This window comes from Atractosteus spatula, chromosome 4, assembly GCF_055471065.1.
Source record: "Atractosteus spatula isolate fAtrSpa1 chromosome 4, fAtrSpa1.hap1, whole genome shotgun sequence".
In the NCBI taxonomy this organism is placed as follows: domain Eukaryota; kingdom Metazoa; phylum Chordata; class Actinopteri; order Semionotiformes; family Lepisosteidae; genus Atractosteus; species Atractosteus spatula.
This window is the reverse complement of record NC_142709.1, coordinates 64,116,752-64,122,756: the sequence shown is the minus strand read 5'-3', so window position 1 is coordinate 64,122,756 and position 6,005 is coordinate 64,116,752. Positions and strand designations below refer to the sequence as shown.

General features: G+C 39.1%; 1 long non-coding RNA gene across 1 annotated transcript; it reads right to left on the bottom strand.

Moving 5' to 3' along the window:
- Positions 1 to 2,236: 2,236 nt before the first annotated feature.
- LOC148836853 (uncharacterized) lies at positions 2,237 to 4,489 on the bottom strand. The gene is made up of 2 exons (XR_016090961.1): positions 3,253 to 4,489; positions 2,237 to 2,717 (listed from the first exon to the last, which is right to left on the bottom strand). It is a non-coding gene; the product is annotated as an uncharacterized LOC148836853 (long non-coding RNA).
- Between the last annotated feature and the right edge of the window lie 1,516 nt (positions 4,490 to 6,005).

Below are 6,005 nucleotides of genomic sequence, written 5' to 3'. Positions count from 1 at the left end.
TGCATTTATAATAGCAAGGCTTGATTTCTGCAACTCTGTACTCGATGGGCTCCCCAACACTCATCCCAGTAAACCGCAGAGCAGCTTTACAGTAAGTGGCACAGTAAGTTCCAAAACTCTGCAGTTAGACTTTCAACTCACTCCAGACCTTGGCAGCATATCACTCCTACACATAAGTCCCTACATTGGTTGCCTATAAAGTCACGTATTCAATATAAGATGTTGTTACTGACCGATTACTGATAAATACTCTGGTTTTATCGTACATCTCCGAGCTCCTCTATGATAACACTCCTCCCACAGGCTGCGTTCAGTTGAGGCTGATCCTTTGCTCACTGTACCCAGGACTAAATATCACAGACCATTCCTTTTCTGTTGCTTCTCCTTTTTTACAGAGCACCATTCCAGTGATTCTTAGAAAGATTAGGTTTTTATTTTGACCCATGTATGATTGCCCTACATTCTATCTGGTTATGTTCTTGTGTAATTTTATAATTCGTTGTTCTTCTTGTCATTATGTACGGAGTCCTTGGTTTTTGGAAATCCCCCTAATACTAATTATTATTATTGTGTTCTCTTACACCCCATCTTCACTTTTACAGCTCCCGCTTGGTTAATTCCTCACTCTGCTTGGGGTCCCAGCTGTGCCCCCTCTAGGCTACAGTCCAACTTTCTGCCCTGTGTTTCTGATACAGGCTCTGTGTTGTCATAGCCAGACCCTTCCTAAGAATAAGCAGCTTTCTAACATTGGATAGACATACAGACCTCTGCAGGTTCTATAATCCACCAAAAGATGTCAGTATCACACAACTAAAAGACAACTTTTCTGTACGTTGGTTGTTGATTGCATGATTTTTACACCTTCCTGCAGGCTCATTTTTTATTTTGTTTGTGATTATATTTATTTGCTGTGTCCAGGGTACTAAACCACTATTTTGGCACATGCACCTTGTCAACAGGTTATCGAAACATTAATGGTGGAAGATTAATTGACCATTGCCCAATCTAGCACAGTCCCCTTTCCCAAATCTGTAATGCATTACGTTTGAAACTTGAATGTTCTGTCATTCCTATACCTTTCTGAAGGTCTCAGTCTTTCAAGCAGAAAGTACATTACCAGAATACTTCACGTAACAAGTATGCAAAGGTGTGACAATTTATGAAAAAGATGCTTATGTTTAATAATAATAACCCCTGGGATAACCCAAAATACTATTTTTTACATTTCCTTTTTTACGCATATGGAAAAAAAAACAAACAATAAAATGTCTGTCATCATGTCACATGATCAAAACAAGACTTTCAGTTAAAGAATATGAGATTTTCAAATGAGAGAGTGCTATTAGGTACATCTAGATAATTTGGTAGCTAGCAAGTAATTGATACAAGGATATGATCCAGTCATTTCTTTTTTGTTGAATAAAGCAAAAGGTATTAGCTTCAAGAACATGGCTGGTTAGCTTGTTCCAGACCTCCACACAAGGTTTAAAAGCAAATTAAACCTTGCAGGGAGCCTTTTGTATGGCACTTCTTTTCCAAAGAAATTCTCTGCTTTTTCATCCCCTATTTCTGGTTGGGTGATTTTTTCTGCCTCTAAACAGCTTACTTAGGGAGACTTTCTATATAGAATACTCACATTTACAAATACAATTTAGAGATCCTAGTTTTAATGGGCTATTGTATCCACAGATATTCAGATTGTTTAACTGAGCTTTTCACAACCTAAATAAGATCATTTTTAGCATAAAAATCAGAGCAGTTGAGGAGCTTCTCTCAATGCTTCAGGTACCAATGCTTTGAAGAGATCTAGAAATCATGGAAACAGACCAGCCATTCCAAAGTCGAGATTAGGGATCTCAGTTTCAGAGACCTTCAGTACAACCACTTACAGGGATGCTTCAGTTTATCAAAGGACTCTCTGCCATCCTTGTCACCAGTCCAGGCCTACTGGGCTAGTCACTCGAGACGGATGCCCTGCTACACATTATCGATCGCTTTATGCATTATTTCTCCCCAAGCCTTTAAAAAGAGCAAAACCTTCTCGGTCTCATTCTTCTTCAGTGGTTTCCTTTTCCACAGACAAAATTCAAGTCACAAAATAAAAACTACATATCTCTATGGGATGTCAATCTAGAAACTTAAATTAAAGCAGTAAGTAGAATGAATCTTAAAAGGTGTACTTAATAAAAACAGGTTAAATACTGCACACTTAATATACCTCCAGGAGTGCCATTCAAAAACTTAGAACTTCACTTTAATTGTGGACAACACAAACCAACAGACAAGGTTATTTGGATTAAAATAGAACTCCAAACTGGATCATGCTTATTAAATACATTTCTGCCAAAAAAAAAAAATCAATACACAGACACTATTTGTATATACATTGAAAATTTACATCACAAGTTATTTCAGGCAAACTTTTGTTACCCAATTTTTTTCCACTTTTGTAAAGAACGTCATCCTTAAATCTTGCTCTAGGAGAGGTGCTGCAACTTCACTTTATACTTTCTGCTTTTAAATAGTCTCAATTACATGATTTACCCAACTGTGGACCTTCATGCGTCACTGGACCTCTTCTCTAGATTTTGAAGATCTTCTGATGTAGAAAGCTCCACCAGAAACAGAGCACGATCTAGTCCAGGGAAATCATACAACAGTGTCTCATTCAGGTCTTCCGGGCCAAGTCTCCAGTGTCGCTCCTTCTTGGTAGATATCTACAGAGATGGTAGCTGTAAAATAACTAGCATAGACCTCCTTTCATCCTCTTATGCGAGATTCTTACCCCCCATGCCACTTACTCTCTATTTAAGGATCAGTTCTAGGCAATTTGTTTCAGCTCCAATAAGGATTATGTTTCTGGGTGGGTGGGAGGACCTGAAGTTACAATATTTAAATTCTGCTAAATTAGAGACCAAAGAGAGAAAAATGTGCAAACCGTTCTTAGAATTTTAGAACATTGTACCCTCTGAGCAAAGTTACCAAGCATGAAGCTCATTCAGTTCACTCTACTGCAATGCAACCCACACCTTAATTCTTATAATGATCAATTAAATATTTGATATTTTTGTTGACTACCAAAATCTCTTTTGTATTGTGTTTTGGTTCTATCTGCCCTCCTAAGAGAGCAACTTGAGTGACCCTAAATTAGGTGTTTCTGCATGCAACTGGGCAGTCCTGGTCCTGGGAGAGCAGTGTGACTTCAGGTTTTTGCTCCAACACAATTCTTAAATAGCCAAATAGCGACTATACCTCTTCATCTGAAATTTCTTCAAAGGATGAACTGAGCATGTGGTTGGTCTCAAGCTCACTGTGATCCCCCTGCGAGTATCAAAGCAATAAGAACAGAGAATTACATAAAGGCAAAAAAATACTTTCACTACAATATGCTTTGGGATTACTTTGTGCCAATGCTTTTCAATTTGTATGGTCTCAGTGGTTGTGTCTCCTGAGCCCCTTGATTACAGTTTTCTATGTGAGGCATGTTTGTAAATTTGCCTTCAGCTCTTAAATGGTCATACTGGATGTGTAACCAGCAACTCTGTACCAGTTTCTGAACTGAACACTTTAGGTTGCCAGAAGTGTAAATTGGATCACTGCAAAAGCAAAAAATACTAAATTGTGGGAGTATAATACAGAGCCATTCCCACCTATCGGTTCATCATAAACTGACCAACCAGTTAGAGCTCTTTGGCTGGAAGAAATGACCCTTAGGTTGAGGAGAGGCTGTGTAGCTTTTGATGTGCTGAAGCTGTTGGAAACAGTACCCTTGAAGTCAGGTATTCTGGAACCTGAGGGCTAACCAAAAAAAAAGTTAAATGAAAGTCTAAACAATCAAGCAGTTGAGTCATCAATTAGCAGTGAAGATTTAGAGCTCACCACGAATGAAAACCAGCCAACAGCATTCCTCTTGGACCAGGGCTGTAAACCACTGCTCTAGACATCAATAATGTCTAGGTTTTACTGAGGTTTTCAGCGAAAAAAATACATTTTTGGTTCATTTAGCAACAGGGAGAAGAGAGATGGTATTATGGGCAGCGTGGAGGTGCAGAGTTAGCATTGCTGCCTTGCAAACTCTGGGCCTGGAATGCTATCGGCATCGAGTTTGTACGTTCTCCCCATGTCCATATGGCTTCCGTTCCACAGTCCAAAAACATACCAATATGTAAACTGGCTTCTGGGAAAACTGATCCTAGGGGTGTCTGCCCTGCAATGGCCTAGCATCCCACCAGGGGTGGATCCTGCCTCACACCCATTGCTTGCCAGGATAGGCTCTGGCTTCCCTGTGATCCCGAACTGGAAGAAGCAGCTAGAGAATGGATGGAAGGAACTGGTATTGCACATAGCTTGGAGTTTGCTTTTTGCAGTCTACTAGATCCAAAAAATGTTATTATCAACCCCAGAGTTTAACTTCTTTTTAATGCCGAGACCTACCTGATCTTCAGGAAGGGCTTCCTCCTCTGGGCTGCACTGGAGCAAAGATCCCTGATCTCCCTAACAATTACAAGTCAATGGTTACAAGTACTTTTTTCAGTCCAGTTGGAGCTCTATTTCTTGGTAGCCACCTTTGATTATTGACAGTTCATTAGAAAAAAGATTCTGTGTCAAGAATTGATATTCAGTGGATGCTAGAGCTAACTAAACTCGTTTCATTCTAGAACAATATGTGTGGATAATTTTGCAATAGTCATCTTCATGCATTACACCAGTCACAATTTTTGCAAAGGGTGTAACTAAAAAAATAATTTAAAAAGATTACACACTTCACTACTATCTTTTTAGGTTTCTGTCTCACACAGTGTTACGTTCAACATTCCTTAATATCACTGTATGTTATGCTCTCCTCTTTCTGAAACTGTGAGCTATCCTGCTACCCATGAAGCCTTTAGTTAGTGTAGTAAATAAGATGTGTGTATGCTGTGTCAGTTCTTGTATTTCAGCGGCTATGATCTGCATCCTGAGGCAATTGCCTGCACATTACCTTGACAAGTACTCTACTGTGTTTGTTGGCACAGAATGGAGTAGCATTATGAATGTTGTTAATTCAGCTGCTTGAATGTGTTCACAGAAAAAGATGATGAATAAATGACAACAAAGAACAGCCACAAAAAATTAGAACGTTTTTCAACTTAGAACCAAGAATAGTGGAGACAAAAAAAAAAAACATTCAGTGAATGGTTAAGGCCTACCCAAGGAGATCCCTGTTCGACAAACCTGCATTATATGGCCAGCAAAAATCATGGTGAAATGAGGGCAGTACTTGAAAAGGCCCAAAAGCAGAAGACAATCAAAACAAAACAGTCTAAAGCAACAGCCAGTACATCAGTTTAAATATAACTAAGAAATATTGCTGTAAATGAAAATGGTTAAATTACAAACTCTTAAAAATAGGAACACCAGATGATTCTTTTAAATACCCATGGACAGACCTTTATATTAAGAAAGTTCGTTTCTCAGGCGTGATTGCAATCCCCAGCATAGTTTTGATGGTTTGTATAACCTGTTCTTTCGATTTGCAAACCCATTTAACACAAACACTGTAGACTTCTAAGTAGTGTTGGCTGTTTGAAAAAACAAAGTGTGATGTTTTATTTATGTGAATTAAATAATCAAAGTAACCTTGCTACGTCCACGCCGGATGGGTCTGAAACAGAAATACCTTGTGAAGAAGCGAAGGCGCGGTCTATGCTTGACATTAACAGCTAAACTGCAGTTTTCATCTCTTAAGCCAAACTCTACAATTCAGCGTTGTCTATTACTCCTGCGGTTTCTTCTAAGCATTGAAATTTCCTTTCCATACACTGCCCCTGAAAGCACTTGTACCTGCTCCATGGCGACAATACAAAAGGCCGTCCAAAATATCCTCCCAGTTTGCAGTACTACTGCACGATAGTGGCTTGCGGCATTTTAAAGGATTTCACACCTGCATCGTCGTGTCGTAAATAAACGTTAATTAAAAGACCCTGAACCTGTTTTACGTTACGTGTGAGAGGGAGACAATTATT